Source organism: Balaenoptera ricei, chromosome 12 (genome assembly GCF_028023285.1).
Source record: "Balaenoptera ricei isolate mBalRic1 chromosome 12, mBalRic1.hap2, whole genome shotgun sequence".
In the NCBI taxonomy this organism is placed as follows: Eukaryota; Metazoa; Chordata; class Mammalia; order Artiodactyla; family Balaenopteridae; genus Balaenoptera; species Balaenoptera ricei.
In genome coordinates this window covers 11,019,408-11,042,550 of record NC_082650.1, presented here as the reverse complement: position 1 = coordinate 11,042,550, position 23,143 = coordinate 11,019,408, and positions in this window count along the sequence as shown.

Sequence of the window (23,143 nt, the reverse complement as noted above, 5' to 3'; positions counted from 1 at the left end):
ACCCTATGTAAACTGGCCATTTAAAGACTTAGAATCCTTTATTATAGCTCTTTTTAAGGCCAAACTATGTAAATTCTCATCTTTCTGAAGCTAAAACTGCCCACCTAAATGAGGTTGAAATGTGTTTAGCTCAAGTAAAATAACCAAATTTAATCTCAAATCACAAGTAAATGACAACAAAAGTGGGGTATGGGGAACACAGCTGCTCAGAAATTTACATCAATTCTCTATTCACTGTTAAATAAGCCCAGTCCTCATAGCATATTCCATAGACAATGTCATTATTTATGACCTTTTTCAGTGTTCTACAAATAAGTTAAAAAAACAAGTATAGAAAAATTTTATTAAAGAAATTTAAATATGGTTAACAATAATCAACTGTCCCCTAGTCAAAATAGTAGACCTTGTTTATGTTGTAATAAAAGATCAATAACTGATCTTAACATTAAGAATACATAAGAGTTTTGCAGAATTTTTAAACACTATTTAATTGTTCCATGAGTGTAATAGCAATACTTTTAATTATATGATGAAAGCGTCCTTCTAAAAGACAAATTTAGGAATCCCTCCATTCATACTAAGATATTCAGCATGTACAGGAGAGTCAATACTCCACAGATGCGCTCAGATGGGTGAGGCTGGGAGGGATGAAGTACCTACAACACTTCTTCCTTTAAACACTGCCTCTAAACATTAAAGCCTTTAAACATTAATTTCTCTGTGAGTCAAGAGCCTATTAAAATAATATGCACGTTATTGTTAGGTATTAAAGTGGCCTAGATGTGACAGAAAAAATTGGTCAGATGCCACAAAAAGCAGCCAGATCTTAAGATAAAGAAGCCAAAGGTTATGGAAGGAGCTAGACTTAGTGCCAGAAGACTCTACAATCTTAGGCTCCCTGTTTAATAAGAAAGAATACAAAATTATAAATATAGAGTTGCTAAAGAAGTACATTTAATATATAACTGAGAAAAGGAATCTCAGCAAATTATAGTTTAAACTGACCAATACTACACGCAGAGCATAAAATGCAACAAAGACATAATATTTTTATTAACTAAATTACTAACATAGCGCTATAATACTTTTTTTCTTCATATTTTGGCTGGATGTTCTTTGAGCACCTCTTCATAAAACAAAAGTGTTGTGTATGCTCTACACAGAGAATAGAAAGATAGTTCAGTCTGTCCTCTCGCACAGTTGATAGAAAGATGCTGCATTAACAATTATATTCCTGACAAGAGAGAACTTCCACTCCACTAGGTGTTGATGAGAACCAAATCTTCAACGTACAATGTCATACATCTGATGAAATTTTCACACACTGGCCTCTGGCTCCATACCTTTCAAACCTTGTTCCTCCTCCACCACCCACACATTTTGGGGACCAGGTGATGAACAGCACAAACTGGAAGATGGCGTGTGGCCCAGCACCTCTGGGCCATGATGCTACGGGAGCTGGTGCAGTGAGTGGTACAAGCATTCCTGGAAGCTGTTCCTGCACTGGGATAGCTAGCGATGCTGGATGAGACACGGAAGTGACTACAAATCATATACGTGTATTCCAATAAACCCAAGGTAAATATACTCCCATCTCGCCTTTCCTGAGTTATCTCAAAATTGTCCAGGGCTTGATAGCAGTTTTCTTCATAATTGCCAAAACATGGAAGCAACCAAGATGCTCTCAGTAGGTGACTGGATAAACAAACTGTGATACATCCAAACAATGAAATACTGTTCAACATAAAAAAATAAATGAGCTCTCAAGCCATGAAAGACATGGAGGAACCTTAAATGCATATGACTAAGTGAAAGAAGCCAATCTGAAAAGGCTACATACTGTATGATTCCAACTATATGACATTGCAGAAAAGGCAAAACTATGAGGACAGTAAAAAGATCAGTGGTTGCCAGGGCTAGAAGAAGGGAGGAAAGACTAGGTGGACCACAGAGGATTTTTAGGGCAGTGAAATTATTCTGTATGAAGCTGCAATGATGGATACATGTCATTATACATTTGTCTAAACCCACAGAATGTTCAACACCAGAGTGAGCCCTAATGTAAACTGTGGACTTTGGGTGATGATGATGTGTCATTGTAGATTCATCGACTGCAGTTGTACCACTCTGGGGAGGGATGTTGATTGTGGGGGAGGGAATGCATGTGTGGAGGCAGGGAGTAGATGGGAATTCTCTGTACTTGTCATTCAATTTCACCCTGAACCTAAAACAGCTCTAAACAAAGTCTATTTTTTAAAAATTTGCCCAGGGCCACTCCAATGCTACCCAAGATGTGGGAAAGTGTGACAGAAGTTAAGTCGGAGAGCCAAGAGATAGCGGTATTAATTGACTGAGGTTAAATGTTCTCTTTCAGCAAATTTTACAAAAACATATGTCCATGTGAAGACATGCTGGAGGCCGCTCCCAGGGCCTTGGAAGGGTCTCTTACAAGGGGAGGGCCTGACAGGTAAGTGCCAGTAGCTTCGCGGTAAATCTACTGCCTGTTCAGTCTTAGGATGAACAAAAAATGGGTATTTGAGGAGCAGACCTTAGGTCGCCCCAAGAACACAAAAATAGTCTTTAACGTGACTAGAGCTTCACATTTTACCCAGGACATTCATTATTTTACTTAACTCTGAATGAGTTGTTCCTTTAGAATGGTCCAGTTAGGACAGAGTCCAACTCAACTCTCAGAAATCTTGGCCAACCAGAGTAATTTAGTTGATACAATCCTTTCTGATAATAATCAGGCAATGGGTTCATCAGTGTTTTACAGTCATTCCAATATATGATAGTAAGATTATGTAATAGGGGGGAAGCGGGTGGAGGAGGAATGGATTGGGAGTTTAGGATTAGCAGACGCAAACTGTTATATACAGAACGGATAAACAACAAGGTCCTACTGCAGAGCACAGGGAACTATATTCCATATCCTGTAATAAACCATAATGGAAAAGAAAGAAAAAGATTATGTCATAAACATAGAAGTGGATGTGTGTCTTCCTAGTTCCCATGACCGTCAGAGAAGCATCCAAATTATCTAATTGCTGCATCACAACTTAAATACACATTTAATAGAAGACAGCATTGTTTTCCACCACTTAAATTGGATTTTGACTTGACAAAAAACATGTCTTTGCCACTTAGAGTTTGACAACAGTATTGTGAGTTAGACTTTGAGAAACACTAATGGCCTGAGATATACGATGAGGTTTTATAGACTGGCCCATAAAAAAATTCCTGTCTACATGTTAAAGGCCAGTGAAACAGCAATGAACATTGAGAAAACGTCTGTGTTTTTGTTACATCATTTCATCAGTGGCCGGAAAGAGCAACAATCAGTACCAAACTAGTTTTGCATTAAAATCTAAATTGTTTTAGGATTAAGTTAAATACAGGGCTACAAATTACATAAATGTCTCACAGAGTGCTGCTTCTGTAATTTGTGAGGGATCGAGAGCCCCCCTTTTCGAGTTTATCCTGATGGAAATAACACCTGAAGAGTTAACTTAGCCAAGACTGAGGCCCATTCCCCAGTAGAGGCTCTAAATTCTGTGGGACAGAAAGGAAGAACCTCCTGGGACAATTTTAAAGTGAGCGAATGGCTATTAACAAGCAGTTGGTTTACTGAATTCCACATAAGAGGCAAAGCATATGTGTGACCCGCAGCAGGACCCTTGCAGAGAAGTCCAGTGCAATTAGTCATCAGATCATCAGGCAAGATTTGTGCCCCTGAGAAGACAGAATCCATTCCTTGGGTGGCAACATCCCCAAATCTACCTATACTATTGTTTCTGACAAGCAAGCCCAAAGACTCCCTCCAAAATCTATTCTAACCTGATTTTGGGAAACGATAAGTTGCTTATGAAAACATTTGAACTTAATAAGTTTACACATGACTCATCCAGGTTCCGTTTGCGGTATTATCTCTGTAACACAGCCAGGCTGCGTGGCTTACTGGCAGGTTTTATCAGCAAGGCGACAGGCAGGTCCATCTGCTGCCCAGAAATGGGGCCTTCTAGGTCAGCGGTTCCCAAGCTGAATTCGCTGCATTCGCTAAAAACGCAGATGCCACGTCCTCACCCCAGAAGCACTGAACCCGAATCTTGGGGAGAAGAATTCCTGGTATCTGTTTTCACAAGCATCCAAAGGTGATTCTTAAGCACACTGGAGCTTGACCCTCAGAAGAGTGATAAGTACATTAACATGGAAATCAAGTTATGTCCATAGTATCACAGTTCTTTGGCTGTGTTTGGTCGGTCATGGTGACCAACGTTGAGTGCCAGGTTCAGTTTAGGAGGGACTGTTGCCTTTAACACCAGACATCCACAGCCCCTTCCTAGTTCCCAATCTCCACCACAACCAGCCTTACTTGAGGTGCTATTTTCCATTAAATCCACACACACACATATATGCATACACACACTTACAACAGAAAATAAAAATGCTTACCTGATTCTTTTCTCAGGAGGAACCTATGCTGTGACTTTTCTAGAGATGTTAGTTTGACCCTTTGAATGAGTGTTGCATTTACCAGAGAAACCCCAGAGCCTTGCCTCTTCTTCTCTCCCCTTGCAATTGCAAAAATCATTTCATCTTTAAAAGAGACTCTCTATTACTCCATGAAAGTCTTACAACAACTACTTACCGTTTGTACTTGACATTAGCACCACCCTCAAGTGTCCGCTTCTATGTTCTGATAAACAAGTAGTGTCTTCTCATCCTACAATCTACAGTTCTTGTGACCAAACAGTGAGCTCTACCACCAAAAAAATGGGAGAAACCTTTGCAAAAAGAAAATGTGTATGAGGCATGAAGAGAGCTAAATGCGTCCTTATTACCAAAACTTCGCATCACATCACGTGACACAGGTCCTTTGGTTAAAGAGGAGATAGAATCCTTCTGAAGGACAACACATTCCTCAAAGAAAAGAAAGACACTTTAGAAACTTCTACTCAAAGCAATGATGATAAACCAGATCTTTTTCGAGAGAGATGTATAACGCAAGCATGTCTGAATCTTCCTATTAATTTTAGCCAGTTACCAAATTATTGTGTCCACTTTATATCATGCAAATCAAATACCGTCTCTGATTTCCAGAGAATCCCAGCTTAGGTTGTGTTGTTGTAGCAATCAGGTCTTTGATAGCTTATGAGGTTCAAAATAGGACCCATCATATGCTACAGCTCGTTAGTACATGAACGTGGCTATGAGACAGGGCAGAGCGGGGTGGAGCTCCCATGCATATGGATGTGTGTAAAGGGCGGAGCACCCAGGCTGCAGCCCAAGGAATGAGAGGAGACGCTCACCTTATGTAATTCTGTTGGTAAAAGAGAGGTTGTGCCGTCAAATTCATTTACAAAACACAATCAACTACACCCCCTGTATTGTTTGCTAGGGCTGCCGTAATAAGGCATCCCAGACTGGGGGGATTCAACAACAGAAATTGATTTCCTCACAATTTGAGACTAGAAGTCCAAGATCAAGGTGTAGGCAGGGTTGGTTTCTTCTGGCGCCTCCCTCCTTGGTTTGCAGACAGCTGTCTTCTCCATGTGTCTTCACATGGTCTTCCCTCTGTGTGTGCCTGTGTCCTAATCTCCTCTTCTTATAAGGACAGCAGTCATTTGGATTGAGGCCCACCGTATGAGCCCGTTTTAACTTAACCTCCTTAAAGGCCCTTTCTCCAAGTACAGTCACGTTCCACAGGGTGATGAGGACTTTAACAATGAATTTGAGGGATGGGGGATTCAGCCCATAACGATTCAGCTCATAACCCCTTCCGTGCAGATTCACAAACATACTACCCTATCAAGGCGCTGAAACCTCATATACTAAAGAAAATGCTAACCTTGTATGAGGCAGCATTCCTCCAACTTTCTCTGTCACATCTCTTCACATGCCATGGACCCACGTTTCCGCAGGGCACACCACTGGGCAGCTGCCAAGACCTAGGCTTGCCCAAAGTTCCATGCCGACTGCAGAGAATCCTACCCCAGCTTGCCTCCATCGAACCTGGGGCTCCCTCAGTCAACAGAAGCTTCAATTGTGTCTCTGCACCCCGGAGAGCTTGTGCCGGGTGGTGTGGGAAGACTCAGGGAAATACCAGGTTGCCCCGGAGGCACTCACTCCAAATTCAGTTGGGCAGTAAACGTAGGAGAGGAAGTAAGGCAGAGGTAAGTAGCAGTACAAAACAGGATATAATAAGAAATGCCCACGAATGCTGGACATCCTCGTCATAGGAACGGGGCAGATGAATTCACGGTGGACCCCAGTGTCAACAGAATGCTACACAGAGCAGGCGGGGCTTGTACGGAGGAGCTAGACTAACGAGCAGAGCATCAACATAGATGGAGTGTATTCCAGGACCCAGTAGCTGGAATGCAGGTGGAGTTACAGGAATAGGAAACAACAAATTTGAATGCTGAGATTTTGAACTCAGAAAATGGGAGAATGGTAACCATCCCAACAGAATTAGTGAAGTCAGAACATAAGAATCAAGTACCACCTTGGTTGTGTTTTGATGAATTTGAGGAAAAGCAGTACACTTGTAATGAATATCTGCTGGGTTTGCCTCTCAGTATTCATTTATACTTCTTTTCATAAAGTAGTGCCCAGAGTTTAAGCTATGGAGTGTACTAGAACTGATTCCCCTCTGAAGCTATGGACAGAGGCTCTCTCTTCCCTGTCAGGGGCATGGTGGGAAAACAAGAAACATGAGTACTTTGTAGATTCTAGTAAGGTCCTGGCTCTCAGATGATGGGCCCAATCCCAAGGAAAGCAGAGAAAATAAATGAGAAAATCTGGGGCCTTGGTCTCTCATGGGAGCCCCTGGATCAAACCATACCTGAAGCCATATATTATGGATTTTTTCAGAAAATGAACTTTTTTATCATTTAAGCCAGTTTACACTGTGTTTTATATCAGTACAGCAAACACACACACACACAACTGTTAACTGACAAAATATCCAAATGTTATATACAGATAGGCTGGTGATATGAATTTGAGGAACCACTCAAAGAGGTGATAAATGGAGCAAGGGAAGCAAAGGTGGTCTAGAGAGAGAGGAGTGGGAGAAAAAAGATGACAACTAAGGATGGGATTGTATAAATCATCATGGGTAAGGGAACACATAAATTGAAAAAAAAAGGAAAAAGAGAGTTAGGAAGGTAACAGGAAGACCAAGAAAGTAAAGTATCAAAATCCCTAGAGTATGGGTAAAGAGAGGATGCCAACTTTCTAATTTTTTCTCAAGGAAAGGTCCTCAATCAAAATAACAGTTACTATTATCTATTGAGCACTTGCTTTGTATCAAGCAGTGCTCTGGGTACCATACACTTAATAAATCATTCAGTCCTCTCACCTTTACTATGAGATGGGTACCATCATTCCTTACTATTTTACAGATGAGAATGCTGAAGCACAGAGAGGTTAATGAACTTGCCCGTAGTCACACAGCTAGGAAATGGCAGAACTAGAATTGGACCCTGCTTTTCTACCTCTATAGTTCACTCTCTTAACCAATAGACTCTATACCTCTCAACTCTCAGCATCTGCCTGGAACTGCTGCTTTTGTGAGTAGGTCGAGGAATGCAGGTAGAAATTCATTTAACCAAAACTTTATCTCCCATATTCAGTCTGACTTGGATGTCTGAAATTCTGCCATTTTTGTATAAGCATTATCCTTTTATTATGGTGTTCTGTCCAAATGTAAATAGAGTAGGGACAGACAGCTTATTCAGTCATTCACACCTCAGCATGAATTAGTTTGATAGAAAACTGTCTTATATCAACAGAGCAACCTGGGGCCATATAGATCTGTTAAAAGCTTGAGGTACTACAAATCAGACAGCTCATAAGAGAGAGTTGAATACAAACTTTCCCCGTTCACAATTCTCCTGTGAATTAAGACATTTTTCCTCCTATCCAGCTTCTATTACCACTGAGCATAGGTTTTAAAAGATCATCGTAAAGGTTAGTCTTACCGTCCCTGAGCTCAGACCCACAAGATAGTTTCAGAAGCCCAATATTTGGTGTTTATTTTCAACACACATCTGTCTCACTTAGGATGAAGAATTCCAGTAGTACCAAAACTTTTTTTTTTTTTTTTTTTTTGGCTGCGTTGGGTCTTTGTTGCTGTGCACAGGCTTTTTTCTAATTGCGAGGAGCGGGGGCTACTCTTCGTTGCAGTGCGCAGGCTTTTCATTGCGGTGGCTTCTCTTGTTGTGGAGCATGGGCTGTAGGTGCGCGGGCTTCAGTAGTTGTGGCACACAGCTCAGTAGTTGTGGCTTGCAAGCTCTAGAGCACAGGCTCAGTAGTTGTGGCACATGGGCTTAGTTGCTCCGCGGCATGTGGGATCTTCCCGGACCAGGGCTCAAACCCGTGTCCCCTGCATTGGCAGGCGGATTCTTAACCACTGCACCACCAGGGAAGTCCCAGTACCAAAACTTTTAAGTAAAAACCTCATAGGTAGATTTTCCAAGTAAATCACCAACGGTAGAAAATATACGTGAATATAAATATTTATAGATTTTACTAATTTAAAAACCTTGAGATATCAGCATAGACCATGAGCCAACTTTTTTTAAAAAGGGCAAAGAACCAACTAAGAAAAATGTTCCTACACACCTAGAACCCCATCTGTACCTGGCTAAGTCCTCTTTCTTCAGCTTCATTCATCACTGCCTCCAGGAAGTCTTCCAGGATAGCCCTGTGATCCTCCTTTATTGCAGGTTAAATCATTTCTTGAATCTCCATTTTCCTCCCTGAACCTTGCATCCACAAGGGCAAGGACTGGGCTATCTGTTTACCACTAGCACTTACCCCAGCGCTGGGCTACAGAGCTGGCTCTCATGAATTAATAAATGAAAGCAGAGGCCTGCTGCTCTAAATGTATGAATAGTCCTACAAATCATCAATAAAGAGGCAAACAGTGCAGCAGAGAAGTGGTCAAAGTGAGTAGGTTTATAAAAATAAATGCAAAATAAAATAATGACACCATTTTCACCCATTTTCCCTTCCTTTTAAGTTCAAAAAAAAAAAAAAAAAAAGAAAGGAAAAGAAAAAAGAAAAAAAACTACATCCCTTAGATGTGGGGAAGGTCACTCTCACAGACAGCTGTAATTTTTCTGTAGGAGACTTGGGCTCTATGTATTGACATCTTTAAAATGTATGTGTCCTTTGTTTAACTCAGCAATTCTGCTTTTAGGAGTATGTCCTAAGAATATATACAAATACTTACCTATAAAACAATCAGCGCAGCACTGTGTATAATAGCAAAGAAAAATCTAAATAAGCAGTAATAGAGGATTGGTGAAATTATGCACATTAGTAAAATGAAATGATATGCAGCATTTTTAGTTACCATTTATTGTGCCTCACTGTGGGCACTTACCAGGCACTTCACTAAGTACTTAACACACACTGTCTGATTTTCATCCTCAGAACACTTTATGAAGTGGACATTACTGTTATGGCCATTTTCCATGGGAGGAAATTGAGATGTAGAGCGGTGAGGTAATCCGCTCAAGGTTACAAAGCGAGTACAGAGCAGAGCCAGTGTCAGTCTCCAAGACCCGGCTCTTGATCAGTAAGCTATCTGCCCCCAAGTTCAAGGTGTCAAATGTGCATTTAGTAGCATGGAAAGGTGTTCCTGTGTTCTTGTCATATTAACTAAAGAGACAGATTACAGGACAATACACAATATGATCACCTTTTTATAAAATGCATACTGTATTAAAATATATGTATTTTTAGTTATGTGCACACATGCATATCTATGTTTATCTTTGCACAAAGACTGAAAGAACTGATATCTAAAGGTCATCTCAGGGTGGTGGGGTCATGGGATAATGAAGTTTTTCTTTTCTTTTTGCTTACTCCAAAGTTTTATGGTTTTCTACGATAGATCACTTGTATCATACTTTAAGTTTTGTGTTGTTTTTTTTTTAAGTTGAACTCAAAGTAACCTAGAACTTTAGAGGACCTAACACGTCACCCAGTCTAATCTTCTTACCAGCAAGAGACTGGAGCCCAGAGAAGTCAAGCGCGCTGATTTAACAAACACAGCCCACGGCTCTGAGCACAGCCCTCCCCCGGGAAGGCGGCTAACTACACTACTTCGCAGAGTGAAGATGACAGAACATGCTGGGCGCTCGTTCTCCTGAGCACCCAGGAGCTCAGCCTCCCCAGGACACGCATTCTGAGCGACACCTTGGTGCCCTACAAAACAGTGCTTGCTGTAGATGAAAGGCCTGAAGGAAACACATCACAGCCTGGTTGTCATGTGGCCTCCAAACAACCATTTTTTCTAAACCAGTGGCTTTGAACTAAGATGCGTGTCAGCATCCCCTGACAACTTTTTCCAAAGATGAGTCCCCATGGAGATTCTGGCTCAATGGATGTAGACAGGGGCCTAGGCCAGAATATTCTGAAACACCTTTCCATGTGATACTAAGGTTGGACATTAGTCCCCCGATTAAGGGTCACTGGTCTATATAAATCTTCAGGTGTGTGTCTTAACCAGGAACTAGACCTTTGGTTGGTCTAAACCGTTGGATGGAACCGTTGGTTGCATCTTAATTTAAAACTCTTCCTGTCTGCTGTTAGTGAGAACGGCGGCAGCCCCTGCTCCAGAAGCCTTGTAATGGATCTGAGTTCCCTTTAGCTGTGCTTTCTCATTCTAAAGAGAAGAAGGTTATGAAGAGCAAAGGAAATGCTGGCACTATCCGCCACATTGCTCAGGTAGATCTGGCCAAACCCTGGATCAGGGGGCACAGAGCTCAAGAGCAGCCCTGTACAGTGCTGGGGACCAAAGCTTTGTCATCAAAGGAGGACGAGTCCCTGGTCTAGATGTTCCCACCAGCCACTGTTGCTGAAACAAGGGTTGAGGGGTCACATACAAGCCAAGGACCTGTTCACTGAAGGAGCCGGGCCAGAGGTCGACAGGGAGCAAGGACGAAGGTGCAAAGAGATAGCCCAATCCAGGAAAGAACAGAAAATGTTTACAATGCAATGGGATGTAAAGATGAGAAACAGAAGGAAAGAAACACAAGAGAAATTAAGATGCACTTGTAAAACTGCAAAACACATTATGCTATATCACCAGTAATTTTAGTGACTGCTCACTCAAGAAAGGTTTCTTTAAAAAGAAAAACAGAACAGCTTTGTCTTAGTTGAATAATAATAGAGAGAATTTTAAATACCTGATTGTGTTTCTTGCATTTTGGCATTGTTTATATTTGTTATTTGTATATATTAATACATAAGTAGATTTTAAATAAATCCTACCCAGGAACCATTTTTAGAAATTTTGATTTTTTTGATGTTCCTCTTTTTAACTAGACTACTGAACTCTGAAAAAAACGCTCAGGGATACATTACGATTGTTAAGAATATTACAGCTAACAACGAAAATTAAAATAATGAGTGTTTTCTTCTAAATTATATCAAATCCCTCTAACAGGGGAAGTGCTAACGGCTCTTTCAGTTAAAAGACTGGGCTGCCCTTGCTCATTAACATACACAGTTGGGGTATTTTTAAATCCTTAGTTACTTCATAATAACCCAGGGCTGCTGCTGCTGCGGCTAGGAAGACCCAGATCCCACGGAGTCTAGTGCAAAGGATGTCAGCTCAAGCCCAGGTGTGGGCCTCCGCTACCTCCGTGTTTCCAGATTCGAGGCTGCATTATTGAATCTTCCCTGGTCTACACGATCTCCAGGAACATTGAGCCAACCTTGGGCAGAGGCGTAAGACCTCCTCCTCTTCCCCCTCTGCTGAAATCTCCATTGACGTCCAAGGAAGTTCAAACCCAAGCACCTCAGCCCTTCTCTGACTCAAGGCTTTTCTTTCGCGACTAGAAAGCATTTGCCCCAGGGATTATATTACACCAGCAAAACGTCATGGAAAGGGCACTGGACGTAGAGTCAGAAGGCAAAGGTTCAAGACACAGTGAAGTCTCCGACTTGCATTTGTGATATGAAGCCTCTCTGAGCCATAATCTCTCCCCTGTAGACGGAAATCACACCAGCTCCACGTCCTCCACAGACCGGTGGAAAGCAAATATACATTAAAGCATTCGGCACAGTGCCTACCAGTACAGGTGAGGGAGTGATAAAGGGAGCCAGACATCAGGTCTGCTGTGTCCCAATATCCCCGCTGGCCCAGGCCCTTGCCTGCCACACAGAGAGCCTCTGTCCCTGCCCAAGCAGGTCCCGGGACCGTCTACACGGGACTCCAAGAAGGCTGGTTTCCTGGTTGCGCGCCTGCAGGAGTGGCCACCAAAGACCCTGTCTGCTGACCCCAGGCAGCGAATACCCAGCTCTCCATCTGAGATCTGCCGGTTAGAGGTGCTCCTGTTTTATGGATATTTATTCATTGTATTCTTTGCTTTCTGCAGCTGGGACTGGTTTGGTCAAAAAGAGGGCTCTGCAATAACGGTGTTAAACAAACAGCATTGGGCCTGGTATTTTTAGATACATTAAAATTCTGTTTAAGCGCAGTGAGGGGGCCTGAAAAACTCAGGCCATTTCCCACAGCTGAGTGAATACTGATAAGAGCTTTATCCAATTTATAAGGCAAGAGAAGGAAACAATCATGTGTGATGGAATTGGACAAATAATCCAGCTCCAAACAATTATGAAATATAATGCAATTACAGAACACTGTGCCGGGGTTCTGGCAGTACCAGATTCTTCCTTTTTATGAGTCAACACTAATCTAGAATTTTGACACTCACAGGATTCATGAGTGGCCAGACACTGCAGGCAAGGGAAAGTCAAGACAAAACCAATAGAAACGTGTGTGTGTGTGTGTGTGTGTGTGTGTATGGCACACACCCTTTCTTTTACAGCCATTCACACATGGACACACCCTTGATGTACTACCCATCAAGACAGAGAGAGAACTTCAATTAATGACAGCTCCCCCCAAAATTCCAATTCTATATAACAGGAGAAATTCATATTCTACTGATAGTTTGTTGAAGAGATAAGGAAATTTTTTCATTATAGAATCCACACAGCAGAAATCGATAAAATTTCTCCATGGATTTTCTGTTCTCCACTCAAATGTCTCCTCTTTCCCACCGCTAACTTCACCTCTCCCCACTCCTCCTCCACTCTGGCCCAGAGCAGGTTGGCTTTTCTCAACCCCAGAAGCTAGGTGACAAAACAGGAGTTCTTCCCTCCTGTACTGTCTGCTTGTGAGGCCCTACCTACAGAGGTCAAGGTCGGAGGAAAGTTAAGGTCGAATCCTTCGTCACCCTGGGTTGTGGTCTAGACTGTGGTTTGAAGGACTGGAGGAGGTTGAAAAGAATGGGAAGGAAATGGGGGAGGGGGAGAGAAGGGCTACTCTTCTCTGGCCGGTGGGGAACAGAGCCACCCTACCTCTTCACTACCCTGGATCCTCACCTAACTTTTAAGAGAGCCAGCAGGCCAGACTGAAAAGACGAGGGTTATGGGTGTATATCGAAGCTCAGTTTGGTCTCTGTTCATCTGACATCTCTCCCTTGTGTGTCCAACCTGTAACTCAGGAAGACTCAGGTTTTCATTTCAGGCTCCTCCTACAAATAGAGCTGCCCTTCCTCCTGGAGTCACTGGGACCCTAGTGTCAGGTGGCTTTCCAGGTCCCCAGGGGAGAGAGGAAGACATTGGAAGGACCTGACCAACGGCCCCAGATCTGAGGTGCTGGCTCCTTCCCAAGAAGTTTCTTCATTCTTACCTGAGCTGCTTCCAGACAAGCCCCACCTGGAGGATGACCACGCCCTGAGCTCTACTGCAGGGCTCTTACCTGACACCCTAGGGTCCCTGATGGAAGCACCGAATGGGCTCTGACCAGTCAGCCTCCTCCACCATGCACGCACCACAGGGCCGGACCACAAACCTTCCTTCTTCACACTGCTGTCTGGGAGATCTTTCTAAAATTAAAATCTCTCTCTCTCTCTCAAACACACACACACACACACACACACACACACACACTTTGGCTTAAATGTCTTCAGAAAAGAACTCCCCTTTGCTTTCAGGGAAAAGTCCAAATCTTTAAATGACTTGCAAAGCCCTTTGGATTTGGCCTCTGCCCTTAACACTCTCTGCACCACAGTCCCTTGGAGCTTCTTTGAGCAACGAAGCTCTTCTCGCCTCAGATCCCAGCACACGCAGTCTTTCCTCCTCCTCTTCCTTCACTCTGCACAGAGCCAGCCTCTTACTATCCTTCAGGTGTCACTTCAGTACTGTCTCCCCAGAGAGGCCTTTGTGACAATCCTATCTAAATCAGGTTTCCTATGCACAAATCTACACGTCCTGATTCTCTAGCACAGCACCCCACGGCTCTTAGCTTCATGGCACTTCCTGAAATTTGCAATCATTAATTTCTTTGTTCAATTTTTTATTGTCCATCTAGGAAGCTTACGGTTAGCTCCAAGATGGCAGAGACTATGAGTCATTTCCCCAGCATCAGCACCGCGCGTATGGTAGGTTCTTGAAATCATATTATTATAAGGTATAGTCATAACTTAAACTTGTATCTTTCAGACAGACCAAAGAAAGAAGAATTATCATCGCTTTATTTAAAGGACAGTGAAGAGACTGGCTGATTCTGGGTATCTGTACTGCAAAGTCCTGGAAATAACCTGTGGGTAGATACAGTAGACAGGCTGGCAGGGTAGCTCTTGAAAACCCAGATGATAAGTCTGGGCTTGATCTGGCTTCGCACTTTGAGAGGAGTAATGATCAACTAAAGCGTACCCAGAGGTCATGCCCCAGAAACAGTGAAAGGGCTCTGAGCTTGACTTGGTGAAGGAAAACATGACAGAGTAATGTCTTCAAATATCATGTCAAAAAGAAAGCAGGTGTTTTGGTTGTTGTTGTTCTCATGGGCAAAAGTGGGTCCAATCGGTACTTGCTTCAAGGAACTGATTTCACCTCAATACAAAAACAAACCTGTTAATACCTTGCACTGGCCAATAATGAAACCCATTACTTCATGAGGCAGTGAAGTCCCTGTGGCTGGAGTGACAAGCAGGAAACCGAAGAAGATTATTGGGGAGATAATTTCTATATCCAGCAGGAGAGTGGATTTGTATGATCCCTTTCCATTTCAAAACTCAAAGGGTGGGCTTCCCTGGTGGCGCAGTGGTTGAGGGTCTGCCTGCTAGTGCAGGAGACACGGGTTCGAGCCCTGGTCTGGGAGGATCCCACATGCCGTGGAGCGGCTGGGCCCGTGAGCCACAACTACTGAGCCTGCGCGTCTGGAGCCTGTGCTCCGCAACGGGAGAGGCCGCGACGGTGAGAGGCCTGCGCACCGCGATGAAGAGTGGCTCCCACTTGCCGCAGCTGGAGAGAGCCCTCGCACAGAGATGAAGATCCAACACAGCCATAAATAAATAAATTAAAAAAAAAAAAAAAACTCAAAGGGCAATGGAGAGCCATCAGAAGTTCTGAGCCAAGGGTGATGTGATTTTCTTAAAGTGTTGTATTAGAAAGATCTGTGAAAGGTTGTGAAAACAAAAATGTTTTCAGTACTAAATGAAAGAATCAGAGGTACCTTGAGAGAGCGTAAGACCAGGATGGAGCATTATTACCCCAAATGAAATCTGATTTGACAAAAACAGCATAAGAAAACAGTGCTCACAAGATTTGTCACAGCTATCAAAGTCTCCAAGATAAGAACTTTCTTCATGACTAACATCTTTAATGATAAGCAGATAAAGGCTTCTGCATCAGAGATTTTAGAACCTATTTCAATAAGAATGACCCCTCACCTTAACATTCTATGTGGGATACTCAATTACAGCAGTGTTCAAGATCAAAAACTTGTGGAATGTCTGATCTGTTTACATATATTCCAACCAGCAGTTAAAGAGATGTCTTCACTATAAGTAATTAAGGCTCTCTTATACCATATTTAAATTTCTAAAGGGGCTGTAAGCTATCCAGGTCACATTTAACACTGAGTACAAAACTCTTACTGAAAATTTCAAAGATGCCAGCCTCTTTTTTGCTTCATCATCACCGGATTAGTCCTTTACATGTTCTAGTCATGGAGGAAAAGGTCATGTTTCCACAAACTCCGTAATGGCCAGTCCTCCAGGTGTTCACCCCTGGGCAATGATCAAGGCATCTGCTCTGTCATCTCCCCTTTTCTTTTCTTTTCTTTTTCTTTGTGAGTAAGAGAAGGGTCTCTGCAGTGGAGATGCCATCTGTGAAACCCTGGGTAGTGATTCAAACATTTGCCACATGATCCAACTGCTGGAACTAAATGGACTCTGCTCGGGGTTGGTATGATTACAATTCCGGCCTGCCCCAGATCCACAGGCACAGATCCACAACACCTGGCACCTCCTCTACCCATGGCGAAATAAGAACCTGTTGCCAATTGACTTAAGTCTCACCATTTAAAAAAAAAAAAAAAAAAGCAAGAAACACGTTTTTCACTATTTGCTGTTAAAGAGAATGCTTTGACTTCCATACCAGAAGAGGTTACGAGGGAGGCGAAAGATGGTGACAGATGTGGCCAGCAGTCTACATGGCTGCCTTTGGTCTGGCCGTGACCAGGTCAGTCAAACCCACAGTAAGTGGTAAATTCAAGTCTGTGATGCCAACCAGAGCCATCATTCATCAAAAACATAACCTTACAGGCTGCATACTGAAATTTGCGTCAACACCTTTACAAGGGTTAAAAAGAGAGAATGAAAAATAAAAGGAAAGCCTGAGCTTTCTGCATTTCCATTTTGAATGTCAGTCAGCAAAAGGATATTTTTTAATCTTAATAGACGGTGACACCAGATTTATTTAGTCTGGAGGAATAGCCAGCCCTTAGTACACGAAGTAATACTGTCCAAACCATAGTACAGGTGCTTCGGCTGTCTGAGGCAACGGATTTTTGGAAACAGCAAGAGGGCTTTAGATTAAACATTGGAAAATATTCCTATTTGTAAGATATTGTAGCCACTGAAAAGGGGTGGAGCTAAAACTTTGCTGAAAAGCCAATATGCATATTAAGCCGGTGATTTCTGTTAAGAGTTTGGTTGGGGAGGTTTAGCAGCTTCATCTCCAAAGCCCTGATTCAAAACCACAATGTTCAGCAAGTCAGTGAGATTTCATGCTTTCATCTGAAACCCACACCAACAAATGCATCTCTTCATGCAATTCAGGCTCTTAGAATCCTCGCGAAAGAACCACACCAAACCGTGGAACTCAATCTCAAAGCCCTGATCCCACCCAGAGGAGCTCAAGTTCCATTTAAAGGTTCAATAAAAAGATAAGAGGTGGGGAAATGCCTGCTGGAACGACACATTAGCTGCTGCCTTTAAACCCTCACCACAGTATCCGAACGTTGATTGTGGTTCAGAGGGAAAGCTACGTGGTATGAAATGTAGCAATTACTGGTCTATTAATATAGGATGGTAGTGCTGTCGAGTGCTATCTCTAAAAGGGAGATGGGGGAAATTCTTACTGCAAAGGTAAGTTGCCTTTTTTTTTTCCAACTAGGAAAGAACAAAATTAAGAAATTTTCTGGGGCACGATCTCAAAATGTCGCAGATGCAAAAACTTTCTGTGGGACCCAAAACAAAAGCTGGCAAAGCAGGTGTGCTGTCAGTGTCTCTCGCCTGCCGTTTCAAGCTTGGAAATCACAGACTTTTTCAAATCCCAGGATTAGTGAGGGACAGAGAAAGAAAATGTGGGGGAGGAAAAAAGGAAATAAAATTTTACCGGAGATTTCCGGCTTAACGACCTTCAGACACCAGGGCTGGAGAAAGGAGAGGTGGCTGCCATCCCCGCGGCCCTGCACTCCAGGAGGGCAGCTGCAGGCGGAGCGCCAGGGAAGGCGGCCAGGAGGTGGTCCTCGAGCGCCAGGTGAGCGTCTCCACGGATGACGCCGCGCCGCCATCCCCGCCCCACCTGCGCTGTCCCCGTTTTCTCTGCGCAGCCCGGGTGCCTGCCGCTGCTGGGCAATACCTCCTCTAGCGCGGCAGCTACTTAAGCTTTAGGCCTTTTTTAAATGACCTCAGCTGTGAGCCGCGGCGAGCCCCGTGGAGTACCTTTGGGCCGGAGAGATCGCGGGGAGTCAGGATGTCCAGGGGCGTCCGCCCCGCGCCCACTGTGCGAATTGCGCCCCGCTCCCACTCCACCTCCGACAGGGGGGCGGGAAAGAGGGCCCCTCCAAGGAGCTTTCCCCTTTAAAAGAGGAGGGGCTGACTCAAAGGTGTCCAGGGAGAGGGGCCAGCTTAAAAGGGGGTCCAGACATTCACCTGGGGTTAAGCAAAGACAAGACCTGCTAGAGAAATAGTTAACTCCTCAGATGCCCAAATCACAGCAGAGCTGGAGGAGGCTGAACAGCCTGAGAAAGAGAGGAAAGGGGACAGGATGTTGACCGGGAAGTATTTCTACAGACGCTGGGGTTGGGGTCTGGGTACTAACCAGGGAAGGTAATTCTGCAAAATTGGAACACACAGGCACTGTATCTGTAGGCAACTCGACAAAGGGCACAATCTAGGAAATTGAATAGAGATTTGTCCCCTGTCTCTCAGCCTACTGACCCACTTTCCTTGGGCTACATCTCCCCCAGATCCCTGCCCTTCGCTGCATCTTCCCGTTAGCCAATAGGGAGGAAAGACAAGGCCCCCAGATCATAATGTAGGTAGAATAAACAACATGGGCCTGTTTGACATTTTTTAGAGGGGCAAAAGTCCCTCTCTTTTCCCAGAAAATCCTCTCTAAGCCACCCCTTACTCCCACTTACACAGGCACAGACACCACAGGATATCTCCTCCAGCTCCCGTCAAGGGCCTGAAATTCTACATTTAGTCATTTGTGTGAAGCACTAAAAACATCTGCACCTTAAAAAAAGGTAAGTGTGCTATTCTGGAAACAGCACCCTTTGATCCATTCTTAGGAGACAAAGTATTTTCTCAAAGAGTCTCCAGCCAGTTACCAGATGGAGGCAAAAGAAAGTTGAGTGAATATTGAGAGAAAGTCCTGGGGCCAGAGACACTGCCCAGCCGGAGTCCACAGGAGGAAGAAGCACCATTCACACGCACGCACACACACACACACACACACACACTCTCTCTCTCTTTTGGACACACAAGTTCTCTATGATTTTGTCTAAAATCGGCCTTAGTCACTTGCCAGAAGCCCAGTGTGGCTGCTGCTGGTTTTGTTACATCCACTGGAGTGACTATAAAGATCCCAAGTCACGTGATTGTTGAATAGCACGGTTGTCTCCACCTTCCAAGCGTCCACGGACACGGTGCGGTGCAGCCCTGCAGGCTGAGCTTTAGCGTCAAGCATATTTGGTCTGAATCCTAATTCTCCCACCTTCTGCCACAACTGCCTGAATTCGAGTTCCGGCTCTTCTTCTGAGCAGCTATATGACCTCGCACAAACCATCTGCCATCCCTGAGGCTCTGTTTCCTCATCTATAATCTGAGTACAGTCACATCAAACAATTCACGCAAAGCCTTCAGCACCGTGCCAGGCACCTGGTACAGTATGTGCTCAATCAAAATGGACTATGTTTACTTTGATTATTATTGATTGTGAGATTTTAGCCAAGTGATTTTCCTTCTTTGAGCCTCAGATTCCTTATCTGTAAGTTGCAAATAATCATATGTACTTATACAGGAGTGCTGTGAGGTTTGAAAGAAATATATGTAAAGTGCCTAGCACAGTGCCTGACATACAGTAAAGGAAGCACTCAACAAACGATAGCAGTGATGATGAGGAGGAGGAGGGGGAGGAGGAGGAGGAGGGGGAGAAGGGGGAGGGGAGATGGGGAGGGGGAGGGGGAGGAGGAGGAGGAGGGGGAGGAGGAGGAGGAGGGGGAGGAGGGGGAGGAGGGGGAGGAGGGGGAGGAGGGGGAGGAGGAGGGTGGTTTTGGCGTTAGTGATGTCCAGGTTAAGCCAGAAAATTCACAAGCATCAGTCCTAACCATCCGTTCCCAGAAAAGGTAGACCTTTCACTCCACTCACCCCGGCTTATGCCTAGATGGAGATGACATTCATCTCGCCAGATTGCTTCTCTTTTGTCAAATCGGTTTTAAGTCACAATAACAAACATCAAGTGGTCCGGTCTAAAACTACATGGAACATAACCCAAATTCAGGAATCCCAGATATTTAGTTGTTGCCTCCTTTCCCCGATTTTTTAAGCTCTGATATGAGGTAGCGTCTTAGAGAATTGACTCATCTGCCTGTATTTGTTCATTACAGCTGTTGCTAGGATGTTACTACGTAAATGGCTCTGCTCCTCACTCTCCGTTATGCTTTTTTCTTGTTATTGTGAGCTGGAATTAAGGGCTAGCCCTGTGCTGAGTTTTCATTAGAGTCTTCCTATACTCTTCGCTATTTTTCTCTCCCCCTTTATCAGTAACTTTAGGAGTTAATCCTTTTATATTTTAAGGGCTTGAAAGAAGATGTAAAAATTCATGAGTCTCTTGGGGGGAGGAGCTGGATTTCAAAGCGGATTCAGCTTCTCCCTCTTCACTGTGTCAATAGTTAGTGCCCGGCATTTTTAACTTTCAAAATTCAAATTAAAACATCATCATGCTCCTATAAGCTTCACTACCTCTAATAATCAAAGAACAAGTTTCAGCTTGACACAGGGATGAGGCAGTGCTGAGCCACATTCATTACCATCCCTTCCACTGGATTAAGTAACCATGTGTAATAGAGATGAAAATCTCCCAAGATAAAAAAATAAATAAACACTAGTACTAAAAGTCAAAACAAATTAAGTAAATACCCCAAAGTCAATTTGGAAAACATAGGACTAGGTGGTGGTTATATTTTTTGCCACATTCAAAAGATATCTGTTACACGTTCCAAAGTGCAGAGTCAATATAATTTTTACCCCCTGAAGGTGTACCAAACATGTATGAAGATTTCAAAACCAACCCAGCAGGCTTTCCAACAGATGGAAACTGAAGTTGCACATTTCATTTCAGATACCTGTTTCTAAATCATTGATTTTTGTAGAAATGTCACACTGTACTGAAGAGAAGTCTCTCTTTCTCAATAAACATACAGCAAACTTCCTAGAAAATGCCAACATTTTCAGTTAAGAGAGAAAGCTGCAGAAAAGCCCATGAAATTCAACTCAGTCTCCCATCTTATGCACACAATATCCAGCGACTTCAGTTACACACCAGCTTTCATCCCTGCACTTCAGGAGGAGTTTCAAGCCTAAAACAAGCAGTGAATTGGCCTCACTCTGCTGAAAATTTGTGAGAAGAACAGTGGGAATCAACTACTTATTCTTTAGTTTCAATACACTGAGGAAAAAGGGTTAGACTTATTGCTTGAGATAATAAGGCCAAAGCTGTAAGGGGTAAAAAGACTGCAGGTTTACACCTGTAGTTTTATTTTTCCTGATGCTGTAACCTTCAGGCCAGATCTTCAAAGACGAGAACCAGCCCTCTAAGATAAGAACACAAGCTCAAATTCAGTGTCCCCACCAAAACTATAGACATTTAACCTAATTTTTGCCATTTAAAAAAGAGGAAAAGAAGAAGGAGGAGGAAGAAAAGGAGGGGGGAAACTGTCAAAGTAGAAGGATTGTCACAAGTCCCCAGTAAGAAGTGAGGTCAAATCCCAAAGAACACTGAGTTTCCCATGGGGAAATTTAGGAGACAGAACAATCAAATGACATCTGTGGACCTTGTTTAATTTCTGATTTCAACAAACCGTAAAAAGATGTTTGAAACAATCCAGAAATTTTAGATTTGATATTGATGATACCAAGAAATTATGAAGTTTTGTTAGGTGTGACTGTGCATTGTGGTTACATAAGAAAATGGCCATATTTTCAAGAGATGCATACTCACGAGGGTGTGGAGAAAAGGGAACGCTCCTACACTGTTGGTGGGAATGTAAATTGGTGCAGCCACCATGGAAAACAGTATGGAGGTTCCTTAAAAAACTAAAAATAGAGTTACCATATACTCCTGCAATCCGAATCCTGGACAATATATCCAGAAAAGACGAAAACTCTAATTCGAAAAGATACACACACCCCAACGTTCATAGCAGCACTATTTACAATAGCCAAGACATGGAAGCAACCTAAGTGTCCATCACAGATGAATGAATAAAGAAGATGTGGTACATATATACAATGGCATATTACTCAGCCATAAAAAAGAGTGAAATAATGCCAGTTGCAGTAACATGGATGGACCTAGAGATTATCATACTAAGTGAAATGTCAGACAGAGAAAGACAAATATCATATGATATTTATATGTGGAATCTAAGAAAATGATACAAGTGAACTTATTTACAAATTCTGTATTTACAAAACAGAAATAGACTCACAGACATAGAAAACAAACTTATGGGGACTTTCCTGGAGGTCCAATGCTTAAGACTCCACGCTTCCACTGCAAGGGGTAGGGGTTCGATCCCTTGTTGGGGAACTAAGATCCCACATGCCACGTGGTGCAGGCAAAAAGTAAAAATAACAAAAGAAAGAAAACAAACTTATGGCTACCAAAGGGGAAATGGGGGGTTGGGATAAATTAGGAGTTTCGGATTAATAGATACACACTACTATATATAAAATAGATAAAAAACAAGGACCTGTTGTATAGCACAGGAAACTATATTCAATATCTTATAATAACCTATAATGGAAAAGAATCTGAAAAAGATTCTTCTGTATGTATAACTAAATCACTTTGCTGTACATCTGAAACTAACACAACGTTATAAATCAATTATACTTCAATAAACTAAAAAAAAAAGAGATGCATACTCACACACGTACGGGTGAAATGAAATGATGATTGGGATTTACTTTAACATACTTAAGCAAAAAGGAAAGAAATGAACAGAGGAAACAAGAATGGGAAACTAGGTAACTGTTGACTCTGAGTGAAGAGTATATAAGGATTGATTATTTATTACTGTTTTTACAATTAATACTTTTGTGTATGTTTCAGAATCTTCACAATGAAGTACTTAATGGATTTCTTCTTACTCAAAAAGGTTGAGGATCCTTAGATCAGGGTGTAGAAGAGTGACTCAGGTGATCTGGTGGAGGGAGAAGAAGACAGCTCCAGTGACTGGTGCTTATATAGCCCCAAGGTCTCAGACATGAGGGTGAAGATGGTCAGTGGTCTTTGGTCAAGAAGACCACCCCTC